At 40.2% G+C, this 22084-nt stretch overlaps 1 pseudogene; it reads left to right on the forward strand.

Moving 5' to 3' along the window:
* Positions 1 to 12468, forward strand: part of LOC126931673 (tigger transposable element-derived protein 1-like) — a 96103-nt pseudogene extending 83635 nt beyond the window's left edge.
* The last annotated feature ends 9616 nt before the right edge of the window (positions 12469 to 22084 follow it).

A 22084-nucleotide genomic window follows, 5' to 3' on the forward strand; every position in this document is an offset into this window, starting at 1 on the left:
CTCCCTGCCTTACTTCCTATTTTTATAGCACTTGTCACTTTCTAATATCCACTAGAATTTAGTTAGTTATGCTGTATCATTTTTTCCTTCCATCAGAATATTCACAAGAGAGAGATCTTTGTTTTTTTAACTAGCACATTCACATAAATGTATTTGATGAATAGCAGCGCTGTTTGTTCCCATAGCCACACAAAGTGTTTGATGAAAACTGGCCTATTTGCTTTCTTGAAATAATTGGATTCCTGAGTAAATGGAATGTAATTAACATATGCACATATCTGAGAACATATGTCCAGCACATGGTTACTGAACAATAAAAGTTAACTGTCATTTCTGTATTATTATAAAACGGGCCCTTTCTCTTCTAAATAGAGAAACTAAATTTAGTCCAGAGTCAGATGGGAAATGCATGCCAGCCCTGCCCCTCTCTATCATTGCACTGCCTCTCCTGGTCTTCCCTGCATCCAACCAAACAGCATCCTCCAGTTGCAAAAGGAAATCTGCAAAATGTGCATGTTCATGGGTGCAAGGGTTGCCACTTCTGTGCAGCATTTGCAGAGCAAGGTTGCCTACACCTACCCCAGCTGGAGCAAGCTTCCAAGGAGAATATTATTCCAGCTTTATTATTTGTAGTGTTATATAAAACCCATTTTACCGCAGCTATTAAAACAATCTGTGTAAACATAATTTTTATGGCTGAATGATACTCTAGCATATGGCTACACCATCATTTACTTATTTCTTTGTTGTTGAACATTTAGGATGTTCCTAGTTTTTTGTTATTATGAGCAGGGTGATGATTTTCCTCCTTGAACATAAAATAGAAAGTCCTCCTGAGGGGAACTTTGATGATGGCATAAAAAGACTAAACTCGGCCATAACCCTTTGTAGTAAAATGCTTTGCCGTAGCTGTGATGACAGGTGCCTTTTTGGGGCAAGGGCTTCACCAGGGTGCTGGGAATGAAGTTCTGGCCCCTCAAGGCCAGTGTGACCCGCACTTAGATCCATGGAAAAGATGGCCTGAGAGACGGCACGTTGTGCAAGAGAGCAATCATCTCTTGGGTATGTCCACAGAGGCTTATTAATAATCAGGGGACACCATAAAGCCTCCATTCATTTATCTGTTTTACAAATATTTATTAAGTACCTACAATGGGCCAATAGTCATTCAGGTGGTGGTTCTAGAAGTGTGATCCCTAGACCAGAAGCATCGATATAACCAGGGAACTTGCTGGAAACAAAAATTCTTGAGTACCACCCCAGACCTACTACATCAGAAACCCTAGCGATGGGGCCTGACAATGTCTGTTTTAACAAAGCTTCCAGGGGATTCCAATACATGCTGAGGGTTTGAGGACAGTGGTTGTAAAATGTCCTGGGGTTGGGTGTGGTGGCTCACGCCTGTAATCCTAGCACTTTGGGAGGCCGAGTTGGGTGGATAACCTGAGGTCAGGGAGTTTGAGACCAGCCTGGCCAACATGGTGAAACTCTGTCTCTACTAAAAATACAAAAGTTAGCCGGGTGTGCTGGCGGGCACCTGTAATCCCAGGTACTCAGGAGGCTGAGGCAGGAGAATCCCTTCAACCCAGGAGGTGGAGGTTGCGGTGAGCTGAGATCGCACCACTGCACTCCAGCCTGAGGGACAAGAGCAAAATTCCAACTCCAAAAAAAAAAAAAAAAAAAGTTCTGGGATTACAGCAGTGGGTAAGATCCCTGCTTTCTTTGAACTTACATATTAAGGAAAGGAGACAGAGAATAAGCGTGTATTTAAGTACAATCTAGTATATTGAGTGGTAAGCTTGAAGGAACAAAATAAAGCAGGGGTGTTTGAATGGATACATGGAGGAGAGGAAGGAGCAAACCATCAGGAGAGAAGCCACAGGAAGCATTGAGGCAGCATAGATGGGATGGGTTGGCCAAATTATGCATCTCCACATTGGACAATGGACTAGAGAGCTGGTTTATCACCTCAGTGCTGCTGGTGGAGCGACCTGCAATGGAGGGTGGGTACCCAGAGGTGGAAGGGGACCATGAGTGGGGTGGGTCCTGGAGGAAGTCCCAGGAGGAGGGCACAGAGCAGGTGTGTGTGTGCGCGTGTGTATGTGTGTGTGCGCTTAACATTATTCTAACATTCTCAGGGAACTATGCATTAGCTCTCAGATCTGAAAACATCCTGAAAACATAAGCAGCATTATGAGTAGATGAGCTTCTTCCCATGCTCCTCTTTTTTCTTCTTACTCAGCAACCTCGCTCAGGATGAGAATGAAGAAGGGTGAGAAAACTCTGAAAAGCTCTGCTTAGCAGGATTAAAATAATTGATGATGTTTGAAATAGAGTCCAATTTACATCATCATCAAAGAACCCAAGAGGACCACTGTCTCCGCCTGAAGTTGTCAGGCGATGCAAGGACATTTTGTGACTGTTCCTAATGTTGCCTCTTTCAGAGATCCTTTTTTTAAACGCCAAGAAGATGCTCATTAACATGAGAATCTTCCCTCAGCATTTGGTTAATTCATTAACACTTACTGAACACATTACCCGCAAACCTCTTCTCTATTACCAGAAAAGCTGTCATCTTTTTTTTTTTTTTTTTTTTTTTTTTTTTTTTTGAGACGGAGTCTCACTGTGTCTCCCAGGCTGGAGTGCAGTGGCGTGATCTCGGCTCACTGCAAGCTCCACCTCCCAGGTTCACGCCATTCTCCCGCCTCAGCCTCCCAAGTAGCTGAGACTACAGGCGCCCACCACCACGCCCGGCTAGTTTTTTGTATTTTTAGTAGAGACGGGGTTTCACCATGTTAGCCAGGATAGTCTCGATCTCCTGACCTCGTGATCCACCCGCCTCGGCCTCCCAAAGTGCTGGGATTACAGGCTTGAGCCACCGCGCCTGGCCATGCTGTCATCTTGGGAATGGAAGAGAGGGGACATGAGGGTACAAGCCACTGAATGGAAATGTTTTGATGTGCGAAGGAGTTGCAACAAAAGTCTGAATGATATCAACTCATTTCTTTGGAAGGCATTATTATTTTGGCTTTCTGTTAGAGTCTTGCTTTGATTGGCAGGGAAGAGTCCATGTCTTTCAGTAGCATTTTGGAAAGGAAGGGAGATAATCGGGTACTTGAGGAGCATCCCCCTGTGACTTCTCAAGTGTGAAGTGGTGAGCTCTAACCTGGGACGGTCAAAGCAACTGCATTTAGTGATGGGAAGAACCTCCCACTTCTGTTTCCATTAGACCAGAACACTGTAGCAAGTAAGAGTCTTATCTTGTAAGCTTACAGCTAAAACTAGACGGAAATAATTGGTATTTCAGTTTTCCACGCAGAGAGACTCTATGTGTGATCATATCTTTATATGTGGAAGAGGGAAAAGAAAATCCCTTTCATTTTGATGTTGAATTTGGTCACTTTACATGGGCCTTGGACAGAGTTTAAAAAGTGCTAGATGTTGGCCAGGCGCGGTGGCTCACGCCTGTAATCCCAGCACTTTGGGAGGCCGAGGCGGGTGGATCACGAGGTCAGGAGATCGAGACCGTTCTGGATAACACAGTGAAACCCTGTCTCTACTAAAAATACAATAAATTAGCTGAGTGTGGTGGCAGGCACCTGTAGTCCCAGCTACTCGGGAGGCTGAGGTAGGAGAACGGCCTGAACCTGGGAGGCAGAGCTTGCAGTGAGCTGAGATAGCACCACTGCACTGCAGCCTGGGCAACAGAGTGAGACTCTGTCTCAAAAAAAAAAAAAAAAAAAAAAAAATTGGCTAGGTGTCTCCCATAAAACAGTATCTGGAAAATGCTTTGCAGCATCTGTTAATATAAATGATTCACTGTTAACTGATTCCAGGGATGCCCCTGAAACCGCCATGCCAAATAGGACAACAGTGTAATGGAAAGTGATAATATGATGATTATTTGTTCCATCCCCCCGTGTAGGTTACAACAAAAAGAGAGGGCCCAGGTTCCTTCTGATTTGTCTATGAATTAGTCACAGACAGAGGTTTACAAAAGCAGCATGTTCTGTGGCCTTCGTGTTCTAGGTAAAGATGCTACAGTTTTAATTTAATGGTAAGTTATTTTTTCAGATTCTGGTTTCAATCAGGATTTTTGAGATAACATATATTTGACTGGAATGACTCAATATGAGTCTTGACTGGGCAACTCAATTTTCCAGAATGTACTATTAGGGTAGGAGAGAAGGAAGGTGGAAGACAGATGTTTAACCAGGTATAAAACTCACATAAGGCCTCACAAGTAGTCATTTAACTTTATCTCAAAAGACCATCATTATATTTTGGAGCATATGTTTTTAAAAAACACAATAATTAATTAAACATATTAATTTGTTAAATGTAAGCACTTAAAATATTAACTTTTTTTTGTTAGCTTTCTCAGATTTTAATGGATACAGAGACTCATAATAAAGCCCGGGTCTGGGTTGTTCTGAGATAAGGCCCAACCCTCTTCTCTGGAACTCTCACCTTTCCCAGTCTCTCTCCTATACCCGGCTCCACATGGGGCCCATTAACCTACAATACTTCAATTAACCTTATCCTTCCTGAAGCTGAACTACCAAACTCAATGCTGGTGGAATGGCAGGGCTCCTTATACAGGTCACTAATAGCCTAATGCCCATTTCTGCTTTTAGGTAGTGAGCTCATACTGCTTGGGGATAACATGTCAATTTTTTCATTATTGTGTCTCAGCATCTCTTATAAGACTGGGTCTGACATACAGTCATCTTTGAAAGTGGATTCATAAGATCAAAGCACAGTTAAATTGAAAATTTTGGCATGATGCATCTTTGCAATCAATACAGATGAAAATGCAAATAGAAAAAAATGACCACGCACAACATGGCATGTTGTTAAGTCAATGTATTCTGTTCATTTGTGGCCAGCAGGCAACAGAAAAATAAGTGAGCTCCAACGTAACATTTCCAGTTCCTGACAAAGATTTCTGAATAAAAATATAAACTTTGTTTGCTGGCTAAAAAAATGGAATCTTCTGTATTTGAAGGATGTTTTTAAGGAATTCTCCCTGTGCTCCCTCATTTTTCCCTCTTGGAGGAAGCCTTTCCTGCTGCTTCAGACCATGTTGCCTCCTCCTTTATCATAGCTCCTCTGCCAGCACTCAGATGGTAAAAGCCCTGGATTATCTCAAGGTGTTAACTCCAGGGTCTCCAGGGTCTCCAGGGGCCCAGCAGATGATGTGAAATATAAGTGGGGACAGCTGCTCCTCATCCAGCTGAGAGTTGCCTTGTGGAGGCGCAGGGCTGATGTCACAGATCTTCAATTTTGTTTTTCTTTGAGATGAATTCTTGCTCTGTTGCCAGGCTGGAGTGCAGTGGCATGATCTTGGCTGCAACCTCTGCCTCTCAGGTTCAAGTGATTCCCGTGCCTCAGCCTTCTGAGTAGTTGGGACTACAGGCACGCGCCATGAAGCCCAGCTAATTTTTTGTATTTTTTTAGTAGAGACAGGGTTTTATCATGTTGACCAGGATAGTCTATATCTCCTGACCTTCTGATCTGCCCACCTTAGCCTCTCAAAGTTCTGGGATTACAGGCATAGGCCACTGTACCCAGGCCACAGATCTCCAATTTTTGAAGAGAAGTTAGAAATAAGGGTTAACTCAAGCAGGCCTTTGTTGTCCAAACCCTGCACATTTCAAAGTGGGGTTTGGTCCTTGACCTGCCTTGGGTCACACCAGATAGTCTATGTTAATAATGTGATTTATGGTATCAGTTTGATCTTTGGAGGAGCTAAAGACTGAGTAACTACGGTCAGCCTCATGCATGCTTATGTGGCCAACCCCCCAGTAAAAACTCTGAACACCAAGGATCAGGTGCGCTTCTTTGGTTGGCAATATTTCATGTGCATTGCCTTACATTATTGCTGAGAGAGGTTGAAGCTGGCATGTGGTCTCTTCTAGACTCGATCCTATATGCCTTTTACCTTTGCTGATTTTAATCAGCATCATTTTGCTATAGTAAACCATAGCTATGAATACAATGGCTTTTTTTCTGAGTTTTGTGCCTCCTTCTAGCAAACTATTGAAACTGAGGGTGATCTTGAGGACCACTGACCACAATTTTGAAAAATTCTACATGAGATGACTACAACTTATCCCTTCATAGAAATCAGTCCGTGAGTCACCTTTTCATCATCTCTTATTTATACCCTTTATTTGTTTTCCATTTCTTTATAGTGAATCCAAGCAGAGTGAGCTCATTAAAGGCTCAAGCAGGCTCCCATTGCCTCTGAGCATTTTGCACCTTTCCTCCCTCTCCACACAACTGCATCTCGACCTGGGCCAAGCACAGGAGGTTAATAGGTACTGATTAATTGGTTGTCTGTTTCATTAAAAAGATAGTGCAGATGCTGCAACATGGCAGGCCTTGAACTGCCCTCAAATCATAGTCGTGTTTCATCTGATCTGCACACAGTACAGGTGGCCTCTTGAGTAGATTTGCAGTTTATCAGTTCATGACAGTTTCCATTTTCATTCACTTATTTGTTCATTCATTTATTCCACCAATACTCATTAGTTATCTCCTAAGTTTCAGGAACTGGTCTAATCTCTGAGACAGAGCAGTGAACATAAAAGATCCTTGTCCCCAGAAAACTTTCATTCTGGAAGACAGAAAACAGACAATAAATGCTTAAACAAATGCTATGTTTCAGGAGCTCGTAAGTCCTAAGGCAAAAAAAAAACAAAAACAAAACAAAACAAAACGTAAGTTTACCACTAAACTTACTATCTTTCCCCAAGGAGAGATAGAAACAGCAGGATATAATTCGTATTTCATAAGGATGTGTCCCTCTGGGTGGACAAGGGCTCCAGATGAAAGAAAGAACAAATGTAATGGCCCTTAGTGGGAATAATTCTGGCTCATTCTAGGGATGGTGAAGGGCCAATGACTGGAGTCAGAAATAAGGATTAACTCAGCAGGACCGTGTTGTCCAAACCGTGCACATTTCAAAGTTTGGCCCTTGACCTACCTTGGACCACACCAGATAGTCTATGTTAATAATATAATTTATGGCAACAGTTTGATCTTTGGAGGGACTAAAGACTGAGTAACTAGAGTACAGTGGGTAGGGCTGAAAGGTAGGGGGAAGTAGAAGGAAATCGAAGAAGTTAGAAGTTAGGACGGGGAGGGGATCAGAGCAGGTCAGGTCTAATTTTAGGCCCTTAAAAATAATTTGATTGCTTTTACCCTAAATGAGATGAGAGGCCACGGATGGTTTTGAGCAGAGCATAACACAATCTGCATCAAACTTTCATAGGAATTCTCTTCCAACAGTGCCTATGACATCAGGGTCAGGTATGCAACTGGCCCTGCACCATCACAGCTGTGCTGTTGTTTCTAAACCAGGCTTACGTCTGTCATGGACATCACCCGCCTGGCCCATGCAGTCATTTTGTTGCACAATCCCCAGTTGATAGCAAAAGTGCAGGATTGAAAGAGGCAAAGGTATTTGGAGGTGAAAAAGAAGGCCCATATATTTTAGGTTACACTCTGTCTTAGTTTGTGTCCCTATAACAAAATAACTGAGACTGTGTAATTTGCAAACAACAGAAATGTATTTCTCATAGTTCTGGAGGCAGGAAGTCCAAGATCAAAGTGCCAACAGGTTTGGTGTCTGCTGAGGACCCCAGTCTCTGCTTCTAAGATGGTACCTTGAACACTGTGTCCTCCAGAGGGGATGAATGTTGTGTCCTCATATGTGGGAAAAACAGAAAGGCAAAGGGGCTGAACACTGTGTGCAACTTTTTAAAAATAAGGGCCCTTTGGGAAGCCAAGGTGGGAGAATCACAAGGTCAGGAGTTCAAGACCAGCCTGGACAACATGGTGAAATCCTGTCTCTACTAAAAATATAAAAATTGGCTGGGTGTGGTGGCACATGCCTGTAATCCCAGCTACTCAGGAGGCTGAGGCAGGAGAATCACTTGAATCTGGGAGGCGGAGGTTGCAGTGAGCCAAGAGTGTGCCACTGCACTCTACCCTGGGCGATGGTGCAAGACAACATCTCAAAAAAAAAAAATAAATAAAAAATAAAAAAAATAAAAAAAAATAAAAGAAAAAAAGAACCTTAATCCCATTCATGAGAGAAGCCCTCATGAACTAATGACCTTCTGAAAGTATCACCTCTTAATATTATTGCACTGGGGATTAAGTTTCAGCCTGAATTTTGGTGGCAAACTATAGCACACTCTTAGAGCTTATAATGATGAATTTTGCAGGTCAACTTGAGTGGGCAATCAGGTGCTCAGGTATTTGGTGAAACATCATTCTGGGTGTGCTTAGGAAGATGTTTCTGGATGAGATTAAAATTTGAGTTGGTGGCCAGGTGTGGTGGCTCATGCCTGTAATCCCAGCACTTTGGGAGGCCGAGGTGGGCGGATCATGAGGTCAGGAGGTCGAGACCATTCTGGCTAACATGGTGAAATCCTGTCTCTACTAAAAATACATAAAAATTAGCCAGGTGTGGTGGCGGGCGCCAGTAGTCCCAGGTATTCAGGAGGCTGAGGCAGGAGAATGGCGTGAACCTGGGAGGTGGAGCTTGCAGTGAGCTGAGATCGCACCACTGCACTCCAGCCTGGGCGACAGAGCGAGACTCTGTCTCAAAAAAGAAAAAAAGAAAAAAGAAAAGAAAAGAAAATTTGAATTGGTGCACCGAATAAAACAAACTGCTCTCCCCAGTATGGGTGGACCTCACCCGATGCACTAATGCCTGAATGCAGCAAAAAGGCTGGATTTACCCGAGTAAGAGGGATTTTTTTCCTGCCTAACTGCCTTTGAACTGGGACATTGGTTTCTTTTCTGCCTCAGTCTGGAACTACACTATTAGCTCTCCTGGGTCTCCAACTCGCTGACTCATCCTACAGATCTTGGGACTAACATACCTCCCAAAGCATATCACACACACACACACACACACACACACACACACGCCCACACACAGACACACACCCCTTATTGGTTGTTTCCCTGGAGAAACCAGACTAATCCAGAGTACCCTGCTCATGTATGGACTTTTCCAAAAGAGGAGAAATTAGCTCACTACCAAGACTTTAAAATTTTAAAGGGAACAAAAATGCAATATAAACAAAAGGTCATGCATAAAACACTTATTATTTTAAACTCAGGCCTTCAGAATTTTAACTTAAAGGCTGATAAACAAACCATTAGGTCAAACCAATCATTGGAAAGTTTCTAACCTCTCCAATGTTATTTAGGTAAATACATCTGATAATCCTTTAAAGGCCAGAAAAGTTAAGGGTCAGGTGCCCTTACCTTGGCTTTCCAGTAATATGCAACTAAACTGTGCAAACTTTTGTGATCATGTTTATTAGACTTTACTAGAACTACAATTGATCATCCGGTGGGACCATTTACTGAGCATGCCCTGTGCATGAAACTGCTCGCCTGGTGCTTATTGGGTCTTCAAGGGTAAGAATCTGACTTCCCCGGCAGTCTGCACTGTTCCTACCCAACAGCCCTTGTGGAGCAATGATGGTACTGTCTAGGTTAATTCTGAGACCCTGATGCTGACTGGGCTTTTTCTTAGCTAATGAACCAGGTTGGAAATTGCAGGCTGTATGACTGTGTTTAGATGTGCCTTTTCATTTTTCCTTTGCCCCAAGATTGGCTAAAGTCACCCCTGGCTTTTGTGCACCAGTCACATTGGTTTCTTCCCATCTCTCCATCCTCAGGGCCTTTGCACCTGTTCTGATTCTTTGGGTCTGGAACCTTGTTTCCCCAGATCGTGGCATGGCTGACTCCTTCTCAGCATCAGGCCTCCCCACAGACACATGACCCTCTCTAAGCACCCTTCCAGTCCAACTTGTTCCACACAGTCATTTCCTACCACATCACCCTTTAACTTCCTTCCTAGCATGTGCCTGTATCGGAAATTATTGTGTCTATTTCTTTGTTGATTGCTTATTGCCCTTTCCATCCCATTAGGAGATAAGCTCCAAGAGAGAAGAAATCATGTAGGTTTTGTTCAGAGTAGTAACTCTGATGACAGGAACTAGTCCTGATTCCTAATAGGCCCCCAATAAAAATCTGTTAAATGAATGAATAAGGCCATCGTTTCCAAACAAGTCAATATTCATCATTTCTGCTGAATGGCTAATGTTTCTTTATGTAAACACCTGTTCCAACTATATTTCCTTCAAATAATGCAGCAATGAATATCCTTGGGCCTATAGTGTTGGTTGCTATTGAAAAATATAAATTGGATATGTCCTCGAAGGTGGATTAGTATACACTTTAAAGTTATAAATATTGTTAAAAAGTTTTCACAAAGTTAGGCCAATTTCCCACCAAGGGTGAGATAGAATGTGTTTTCCTATCCTCTAAGCAAAATTGGATAGTGCCAATATCTCAATCTTTAGAATAGAGTCTGAAAGTGTGAAAAGATGTTCTCCTTCTAGAGAACTCCCTCAGGTATAAGTCTCAGCCACCCATCAGCCACTGAAGACGATTACACTTGTCAAAACGCATGGGCTTGTGTCTGTAGGTGTGTGTGTTTGAAGAGGCTAGGCTACTGCTCAGGGACCTCGGAAGCTGTAGGGAGTGCCATGTTGATGCTAAGCGAACTTTCTTCAGGTAAGATGAGAGGGATTATGTAGATTCTAAGATTGTCCTGAACTCTCCCAAAGTTCAGATTTGTTTCCAGGGCCCCATTAGCCTGTATGAGAAAGGAAATTCAAGGGTCTCACCCTCCTGAGAATGGTTCCATGACGCCTATGCAAGAAGAAAAGTTCTTCCAAGTTTAGGGGCAGCTTGGAAAAAATTTTAGAAGCATAATGTATGATTCTTTGAAATTTAAATAACAGCCTCTGGAAAAGTTAGGCAGAAACTCAGATTTAATACAGAATTTGACATTTGGTGCAAAGCTGAATTTTGATAATAATAATATATACATACATATTAATAAAATATCACTTGTGCCCACTTTACAATAGCAGTTATTCAAGATATAATGACTCAATACAAGTGTAGAGCTTTAAAATGTACAGATTAAGTTGTTATAGTGGTTGTGTTACTTTGACTAATAAATGGCTATACCTGCTACTCTTTATGAGGAATAAACTAGGATTATGCAATTTTAAAATTATTTTTAATTTTCTGGAATTTATTCTTTTCAGAAAATAAGCTTGCTCTGTATTAAAAGCATATCACAAACACAAAAGCCTTGGTATTCCCTGCCTTGGATAAGCACTGAATGGTTTTAAAATAGCATTGGTTCATTGCAAAACAGATGAAGGGGCTAGAAGTAAATGACATTTTAAAACCCACATAATATGTTTTCACTGAATACAAAAGATGTAAGTATTCCATGTGTTAAGGAAATACTTTAAATGCTTTACAGGCTTTTATCTGATTTAATACTCATGAGAGTCCTAGAGGTAGACTCTATTACTTTTTCCCATTTTAGTGGTGAAGACACTGAGGCTTATAGAGGTTAAGTACTTTCCCTACATTTGTACTATCAGTGAGTCATAGGGTTAGTTCTCTAATCAGCCCCAAGCAAAGACCTGCCCTATTCCTTCTCCCCAAAAGAACAACAATGACAAGGAAAGAATAGAAAAGAAAATCCTCTGTGGGAAGGGAAGAAAAGTCTATTATAGGGCAGGTGCAGTGGCGCCTAGCACTTTGGGAGGCCAAGGCATGCGAATTGCCTGAGCTCAGGAGTTCAAGACCAGCCTGGGCAACATAGTGAAACCCTGTCTCTACTAAAATACAAGAAAGTAGTCAGGCATGGCGGCAGGCACCTCTAGTCCCAGCTACTCAGGAGGCTGAGGCAGGAGAATCACTTGAGCCCAGGAGGCAGAAGTTGCAGTAAGCTGAGACTGTGCCACTGCACTCCGGCCTGAGAGACAGAGTGAGACTCCATCACAACAACAACAACAACAACAACAACAACAACAAAGTCTATTATACCCAGGACACAGGTAAAGACCTTTTGTGCCTGGGAAATATCAATGAAAATATTCTCTACCCCTGAGGGAGAGAAGGAAACCATCCTGGGTAGAAACATTAGACATCTCTAACACTGAGAGTTTTAGTTAGCTCAGGATGCTATAACAAAACCCCATAGGTTGTTGGTTTAAATAACAGAAATTTATTTTCTTGCTGTTCTGGAGGCTGGAAAGTGTAGGGTCAAGATCCAGCATGGTTGGCGTGTGGGGAGGGTTCTCTTCCTGTCTTTCAGGCAGCCACCTTCTCACTATGTTGTCACATGGCATAGAGAGAGAGGGAGCTCTGGTCTCCCTTTTTTTCTCATAATGACAATAATCTCATCATGGGGGTTCCAATCTCATGACCTCATCTAACCCTAATTATCTTCCAGATGTTCCATCTCCTAATATGATGTTATTAGGGGTGAAGACCTCAATATATGAATTCGGCGGGGACACAAACATTCAGTCCATAACACAGAAAGAGGAAGCAGATGACTGACGAAGATTCTCTTTCAAACTTGAGCACGAAGAGAATGTGAAGTCTGAGGCTAGATTAGAAGGACAAGGACTCTCTCACCTCCAACTACCAGGAGTAACAGCAATAATTACTATCCCTTACTGTTGGGAAAGAGACCAGAACATGGATAGAGACAAACTAAGTGGTTGGGTGCACAGGGAATGCCTAAAGCTTAGGGTGGAGAGGGAATGCTGAGAAAAATCCTTTGGCAAACAAATCCCCACACTAAGTACTGGCTAACACCTTAAAATTTGAAACCAGTGATAACAACAGGATAAGTAACAGGAAAACCCAAACCCAGCTTAACTCCTGAGTAGATTGACTCAACCCAACCCTAAGCAGCAGAAGAAATGCCCTCATTTGTAAGTATAGATAATAATTAATCTCTACAGTCCCACAAATGATGTTCAGCTTTTAACCAAAAATGATGAGACATATAAAAAACCAGTGCAAACAAAAACAACCCACTATAAAGAGACAAACAAGTCAACAAAACCAGACTCAGAGTTAACTTATGTGCTGGAATTATTTAAAATTTAAAAATAAGTATGATTAATATGCTAAAGTCTGTAACAGTAGAAGTGGACAACAAACATGAACATATAGAGAGTTTCAGCATAATATGGAAACTATAAAAGTCAGATATACATCCTAGAGATATTTTTAAAAAGGTAACAGATGAAGACTGCCTTTAACAATTTTATCATTAGATTTATACAGCCAAAAAAAGAATCAGTGAACTCAAAGCTAGATGGATAGAAATTGCTCATACTAAAACACAAATAGGAAAAAGAGAGGGTTGAGTATTAGAGTATCTAAGAGGTGTGTGACAAAAATCATATTTAAGAATTGCTTAAAACAAAAATAAAGATAATCAGAGGAAAAGATAGATGACATATGAAACAATGTTCAGCATCAAAGCAGACTGCACATCATCAACTATACAAACAAGTAAACAATGGCTTGATATCTTTAAAATTTGGGGGTAGGGGAGGAAAGGGGAGAAACTGTCAGTTCCAGAATTTTATGTGCAGATAAAACATCTTTTAAAACATAAAAATAGTAACTTTTTAAAAGAAAACTATAGAATTATTAGCATATCTGCAATATAAGAAGCGTTGAAGGAAATTATTCAAATAAAAGGAATAAGATATCAGACAGAAATGTATGCAAAGAAATGGATACCCATGATAATAATTATTAAAGGCTAATATACAAGACCTTTTCTTTAATTTTAATTGTGCTGGCCGGGCGCGGTGGCTCAAGCCTGTAATCCCAGCACTTTGGGAGGCCGAGACGGGCGGATCACGAGGTCAGGAGATCGAGACCATCCTGGCTGACACGGTGAAACCCCGTCTCTACTAAAAAATACAAAAAACTAGCCGGGCGAGGTGGCGGGCGCCTGTAGTCCCAGCTACTCAGGAGGCTGAGGCAGGAGAATGGCATGAACCCGGGAGGCAGAGCTTGCAGTGAGCCGAGATCTGGCCACTGCACTCCAGCCTGGGCGGCAGAGCGAGACTCCGTCTCAAAAAAAAAAAAAAAAAAAAAAAAAAAAAAAAAAAAAAAAAAATTTTAATTGTGCTAAACAATAAGTTACTGTCTAGAGCGAAATACTAGCAATGAATTGCTAGCATACTGCTAGCACATATAAAGGCAGAGTGAATGACAATACTATGAAAGGTGAGAGAAAGCAACTAAGAGTGTGCTGTTGTGAGGCTCTTATATGACATGGGAAGTGGCATATTATTTAAAGGTGGTCTGCAATTAATTAGTTATCTATTGTAGACCTTATGGAAAACACAAACATAAATTTTAAAACAGATATAATAACACGGATTTTAAAACACAAATTTTGAGGCCAATAGTGAACATGAAAAGTATATAAAAAATAACATTTTACCCAAGAGCAGACAGAAAATGAGGAATAAAGAAACAAATTAAAGATAAAATGTACACAGCAAGATGGTAGATATTAAGCTAACCATATCAATAATTACACAAAATGTAAATGGTCTAAAAATACAAATTAAAAGACAGATTTTCAGATTGGATAAAAAAGTAATTACATGCTATCTGCAAACAAGCCACTTTAAACATACAGATTTAGGTAGATTAAAGGTAGAAGGACAAAAACAAAAAATATACAATTAAAATAATACTGAAATGAAAGCCAGAGCAACAGTATTAATATCAGAAAAAGTGAAATTCAGAAGAAATTTTTCCAGGGGTAGAATAACATTAGACAATTATAAAGGGGTGGATTCACCAAGAAGATGTAACAATCTTAAATAAGCATGTTCCTAAAAACTGGCTTTCCAAACATATAAAGCTGCAGTAATAGAACTGAAAAGAGCAATAATTAGAGAAATGCAAACTCCACAGCTATACTTGCAATTTAATACTCCTCTTTCAGTTATTGATAGAAAAAGTAGATAGCAAATTAGTAATGATTCACAATCATTAATTATTATTGAGCAATGCTATCAACCACCTTGATGCAATTGATATTTATTTAACATTTCACTTAACGACAGCTAGATAGTCATTTTTTTTCAGGTGCAAGTGAAACATTCAGCAAGATAAACCATGTTTTGGGAAATCATGCAAACCTCAGTATCCCTCATGAACACAGAAGCAAAAAACCCCAACAAAATTGTGACCAATAGAATTCAGAAATATACAAAAATGGTAATAAATCATGACCACATTGGCTATACCCAAGAGTACAGGGTTGTTTTAGTACTCAAATATCAATCATTATAATTTATCACACCAAAAAAGAAAGAAGTATTTGATTAGCTAAACAGATCGAAAAAACAATCTGTTCATGATAAAAAAAAAATTTACAACCTAGGAATAGTAAAAAAGTCCCATAGTCTTATAAAAGGCATCCAAAATAACCTACAGCTAACATTGACCTGAAAGGTGAAAGGCTGAATGCTCTCCTCATAAAATCCAGAACAAAGCAAGAGTGTTCACTGTAATCACTGTTCAACATCACATTGGAGAATTTGGTGCAATGAGGCAAGAAAGAGAAATACATCACAAGATTATTGAAAAGGAAAAAAAAAAAACCCCACTGTTCACAAATAACGTGATTGTTTACATAGAAAATATCAGAGAATCTCCAAAAAGCAACTGAACTTGTAAATGAGTTTAATTTGGTCACAGTATACAAGGTCAATACACAAAGATCACAAAGATTAAGTATATTCCTTTATTCTAGCAATGAATATTGGAAATTGAAATTAAACAAACAATTTCTTTTACAACAGCAAAAGGATAGTGAAATTCCTAGGTGTAAATCTAGAAAATATGAGCAGGCTCTACAAGCTGAAAACTTTGAAACATTAATGAAAAAGTAAAACCAAAAAATTGAGGTATATACCATGTTCACAAACTTTTGAAATGTTAATTCTCCCTTATATAATCTGTATATATAATGCAATCAGAATCAATATACTGGCATTTTTTGCAATATCTACAAGATGGATCTGAAATTTATATTAGAAAGCAAGAAATGGAATAGCCAAAACAACTTTTAAAAGAAGAACAAAGTTGGGGCAGTCACACCATCTGATTTTAAGACTCACTATGTAGCTCTAATAATTAAGGCAGAGTAGTATTTGCAAAATAATGCACATATTTGTCAATAGAATGAAATGGAGTTCAGAAATGACTTACACATGTGTGATAAATTGATTTTTGTCAAAGTTTCAAAGGCAATTCAAAGTGTAAAGAATTGTCTTTTCAACAAATGGTTGTAGAATAAATGAACATTCATAGAAAGAAATGTACCTCAACCCTTATTTTACACCTTATAAAAACTCAAAATGGATCATAGACCTAAGTATACAATGTAGAAATATAAAATTTCCAGAAGGAAACATAAGAAAATGTCTTTAGGTTAGGCAAAAATTTTTTTTTTACATATGACACCAAAATATAAAAAATACAGATTGGACTTCATTACATTTGAAAACTTATCCTTTTCTAAAGATTCTATTGAAAGAATGTTGAAATGATACTGACTAGGACAAAATATTTATGAAACACGAATATGATAAAGGACTTGACTGAAAATATATGTGAAACTTCCCACCCTACAATAAAAAAAAAAAAAACAACCCAATTTAAAAATGGGAAAAATATTTGAATAGACATTTCACCAAAGAAGATATACCGACTGATGATGGTAAATAAACAAATGAAAAGATGTTCAATGTCATTGGTCACTAGAGAAATGGAAAATAATTTCACAGTGAGTTACCACCACATACCTATTAGAATGGCTATTAGTTTTTAACGTGTGAATGGCAAGGTCTGTCAGTGGAAATATCCCGTGTTGCTAGCGGGGTTTAAATGGAACAGCCACCTAGGGAAGCAGTTGGGCAACTTCTTAGAAAGTTAAACATACTCTCGGCCGGCCGAGCGCGGTGGCTCACGCCTGTAATCCCAGCTCTTTGGGAGGCCGAAGCTGGCAGATCATGAGGTCAGGAGATCGAGACCATCCTGGCTAACACGACAAAACCCCGTCTCTACCAAAAAGACAAAAAATTAGCCGGGCATGGTGGCGGGTGCCTGTGGTCCCGGCTACTCGGGAGGCTGAGGCAGGAGAATGGCGTGAACCCGGGAGGCGGAGCTTGCAGTGAGCTGAGATCGCACCACTGCACTCCAGCCTGGGCGACAGAGCGAGACTCCGTCTCAAAAAAAAAAAAAAAGTTAAACATATTCTCACCATATGACCCATCACCAGCATTCCTAGGTATTTACCTATGAGAAATAAAAGTAGTACAATCACATTAAAATTAATAATTACTAAAAAATGAAAGTGCCATAAATGAGTGTGTGTGGGGGTGGGTGTGGGGGTGGGTGTCGGGGTGGGTGGGGGGTGGGCATGTATAGGCATATATATGCATGTGTGCATGTATACATGTTTGTGTCCATCTACATGTGCATATGCACGTATATGTGCGTGTGTATGTGTGTGAGTTTTCATGTGTGCATGTGTGTGGTGGTTGTTGCTTTTCATTACTTGCCTGTCGGAAAGGGTCAGTCTTTGCCTGGAGGAATAAGCCTTTAACTCTCCCATGTAGTTGGAGTTTCCTTGTAAAAATCTCTGGCCTACAGCCTCAGAAGTAATTCAGCTGCCTTGTGATTATGTGATTATCCTATGAGGCTTAAGCTATTTTATTTTTTTATTACTCTGAAATCCACTTTGTCTCAGTTTTCCTTGCAAATGAGAGCTTCTGGGCATATGGGTAACTTCTCAGGCTGAATTTGGTGTCCAGAGGCCAGTTTTGGCACTAAGAAGCTGTCATTTTTCTTCAAAACAAGTTACATTTTATTGCTACTTTGTTGGAGTAATCAATGTTACCTAATACCTCAAAGTCCTAAACAGGACCAAAATGGATTGGGTAAATCAGTGAGTGTTGGGTGAAGTAGAAGACTGTGAATGTAATTTCCTAATTATGGTTTCTATCTTGTCCTAAGTATTTACATTTAGTTTCAGGGCTTATTTTCAGCTCCCTATGCTATAGGTTACAAATTACTGAATAGAAGTAGAAAAAAATAAATGTATCAGGTAAGTGGGAATGTTCCTAATGCGAAGAGTCGAAGATTTGGAAGCTGGTTACACACACGGTGCCTCAGTTCATTGATGGAGACGTAGGGGTGGGGCTTATTCCCATTCTCAAAATTGTCTGCAGAGAATCACAAGCTTGGGCCTGATGGTCCTTTCAGGTGGCTACTTGGCTGCATAGCCCCAGATTTCCTGTCATGACCTCTGAGCAGAATTTGGGGCACTTACCACTTTTCCTTCTTTAATATCTTCCCCAGATTTCTGTGACATTAGTCACTTTTGATTCTCACCCTAGCTCTTTGTATTCTCGTGGTTAGCCTCTGAATAAAGAGCTCAGCAAATCTCAAGAAGAACAGTATATATGGTAGTCTTGGAGAAACCAGAGGCTGGAAAACAATTTTGATTCTTGAGACTCTCCAATTAGGATTCGGATTCTAAGAAGAATCCAGTGGGTTTGGCCGGAGTCATATTCTTGTCTTCGATGATGGTTCTACCAAGGCTAAATGCAATTGGGTAGCAGGGAAGTGGAAGGTGGTTGCTCCAGAGAAAATTAGAGGATCTAGTTCTAAAGGAAGTAGCTACAGATATGGGTGGAAAGAAAAAAAAATAAAACAATTGATGACTTCTATTCTACCTTGGAGTATAAAAAATTGAGATTTATCTTTTCATACAAAGCAGAATAAATTAATCTATAAAAAATTCCCTGGAATATTGTTTTAGAGGAAGAAAGAAAAACATGGAATTGTGGTTGAAGAGTCTGGGAATTCACTGAGTAGGGCCCTGTTGAAATCAACAATTATCACTAATGGATTATTAGCAGCGGTGCTAATATTGAATTACTGCAGTATTTTGTTTTTCTCATAAGTTTCTTTGGGGTTTGGTTAAAAAAAAATGTGTCATTTAATATTTGTGATATGGCCAAATAAATGAATAAATAAATAAACAGTAAAAGAAACTTTCATTTATTTAAACACTAGAAACAAAACCTAAAGATCACAGAAAATCTTTGATCTTTGTTATTGAGCAGATTTAAGTTTACTAACTCGTTGCAACAGCAGAGAACATACCGAATGGGGGTCCTTCAGGCTTCTCAATATGAAAATGCTGAAAGGGGCAGATTATAGGATTTGAGGTTGTGTGAAGTACCTTTGGGGAATGTTAAAAGAATTGAGGCTTTGGTTTGGATTAGATACCTTCAGAAAGTGGAGGAAATGCTATGAGACGGCATCTCAGTTTTGCCTTTATTTGAAGGAGTCATCACATATTCCAGGCCAATAAGAAAAGAGATATCTCAGGAAGCCACTAACATACTTTAATAAAACAGAAGCCATTTTCTCCTTTCTCCACACCCCCTGCCCCAGGTTGGAGTGAACACACACTGTTAAATATTATTTCTTACTAAGCGCAAACACACTTTTTCACTTTTGTCAAAATTAGAATGCATATTTTTGATGATATTATTTCACAATCACCTTCTTGAACAGCATATTCTGTTAAAAAAATTCTAAAAAAATACTTTTATATTTGTAACTTTTTCCTGAACGGTGCAGTGGCCAAGTGACACATTCTGAAATATCTTGTATTTTCATCATCTGGGCTGAAAGAAGCTATCAGCCACGTGAGTGCATTTCTATTTCATGTTATATGCTTCCTGTTTCTTAAATATGGGTGATAAGCATGAAGCTGGAGCTGCAAGATGTTTCTCTAATTCATTTCTCTGGAACCAATAGCAATCAATGTGTACTTTATGTATGAAGTCACCTTCTACTTTGTATTAGTTATCTATTGCATTGCAAAATTTAATGCTTTAAAATAGCAGGCATTTATTATCTCACAGTTATTATGGGTCAGGGAACTGGCACAGCTTAACTAGGAGCCTCTGACACAGAATCTCTAATGAGGCTGCCCTTGAGGTGTCAGCTGGGCTGCAGCCATCTGAAGGCTCAACTGGAGAAGAGGCAGTGTAACCTCACTCACGTGGCTGTGGACAGAACTCAGGTCCTCGCTGGTTGTGGGACAGAAGCATCAATTCCTTGTTGGATTTTTCCATAAGTCAGATCACAATGCAACAGCTGGCCTTTGTCAGAGCAGATAAGAGAAAGCAAGAGAGTCTGGGTGCGGTGGTTTATGCCTGTGATCCCAGTACTTTGGGAGGCTGAGGCAGGCAGATCACGAGGTCAGGAGATCGAGACCATCCTGGCTAACACGTGAAACCCTGTCTCTACTAAAAATACAAAAAATTAGCTGGGGGTGGTGGCAGGTGCCTGTGGTCCCAGCTGCTCAGGAGGCTGAAGCAGGAGAATCGGTTTGAATCCAGGAGGCGGAGGTTGCAGTGAGCCAAGATTGCGCTACTGCACTCCAGCTAGGGTGACAGAGTGATAGTCTGTCTAAAAAAAAAGAAAAAAAAAAGAAAGAAAGAAAAAGAAGGCAAGGAGAAGGCAAGTGAGAGAAAGCTACAGTCTTTTTGTAGCCTAGCCTTAGAAGTGACATATCATCGCTTTTGCTATGTCCTTCTTGTTAAGCGTCAGTCCCTAGATCAAATCTACACTGAAGGACTTGCATAGCAGAAGAGGAGTCTTTGGGGTCTTCTTAGAGATTATCAACCACACCCTTTAAGAAGGAGAGTGTGAGAATCTCAGTGACCTTGTAATTTTGCTTTTGTGTAAGTAAGAGTTCATATCTGATTCCTTGGTTGACATGACAGAGAACATCTTTTCAACTGAAACAAAACAAAACAAAACCATGATGGCCATTTGAAAGCCCCCTGGGAAATGATTCTTTTCATGCATATACAGAATGGCAAAGACTCTCAGATAATCTCAGCATCTGGGCAAAACCATATACCATTTACACACTAAACATTATGACAGTCAAATTGGAATGGACATCTTGTCTTTGGGGTCTATTGATGTGCTTGTGTTTCTCCTATTAGACTCAGAATCCTCCAAGTTCCCAAAGATAATCCCTTAGAGACATAGCAGATGCGTTTTCAATTTTCTCTTGTGAATTATTCTGGGATGTACTTTTCCAGAAATATCAGTAGAGGAACTGTGAAAGATGATGTCATAATACTTATCCTCAGTTAATCATCCACTTGCCAGAAAGGTGCCAGAGAGATGTGACGGATGTGCAAGCTTTGATCTTCATGGCATTATAAAGTTCACAGCTCAATGAGAATTTTAAGAGGCAATTCAGAAGCAACGCCATATCTTGGGGCACTGGTAAGTAGGAGGAGCTTCATTACAGTGAAGCTTCTCCAAAGCTATGGGGATCAACAGGAAACTTTAATTTAGGTCATATTGGTACAGAATCATATTTCACCCAAATACCCTCTTACTCCTTGCCAAATAAATAAGTAGATTGATATCATACTCGTTCCTTGCTAGTACGTTCTAGACACTGCAGGGACTGCATGAAACCTATGAAGTGCAATGTTTGAGCTCTAGGAACTCACAGCCTAATTAGGGAAATGAAAGATTAGAATTAAGATAGTATTCCACTGTGATTGGTAGACAATCTGGCAAACAGAACATTCAACAAGATCGAATGTGCCAAAATCCATCAGAGGTACAAAGTGGTCAAGTTAGGTATGATGACTCCAGAATGCCACAAGGGGTACAGGATCCTTCCAACTTTCTTCTTTGTCATCTGTAGCTTATCCTCTTGTTTGCTTATGCTACTGTAAGCTTATCCCATTGTTTGTTTTCTCAGTCACAGGATGGCCACTCCACTCTAGCACCACAACCACAGTCCAAAAGAGGGAAGGATCAACAAAGAGGAGAACAAAGTCACTTGATAGGCTCACCCTTTAAAAACCTTCCCTGGTAAGCCCCTCCAAGAAACATCTGCTTATATCCATTTGGCCAAAACTGTGTTGTGGATGTTATTAGCTGCAGAGAGGTTAGGGAGTATGATTTTTTTAAACCTGAAATAAACGTAGAAGGTATACTTTGGATATTTGTCTCCTCCAAATCTCATGCTGAAATTTGGTCCCCAGTGTTAGAGGTGGGGCCTGGT

Source organism: Macaca thibetana, chromosome 11, assembly GCF_024542745.1.
Source record: "Macaca thibetana thibetana isolate TM-01 chromosome 11, ASM2454274v1, whole genome shotgun sequence".
NCBI classification, from domain to species: Eukaryota; Metazoa; Chordata; class Mammalia; order Primates; family Cercopithecidae; genus Macaca; species Macaca thibetana.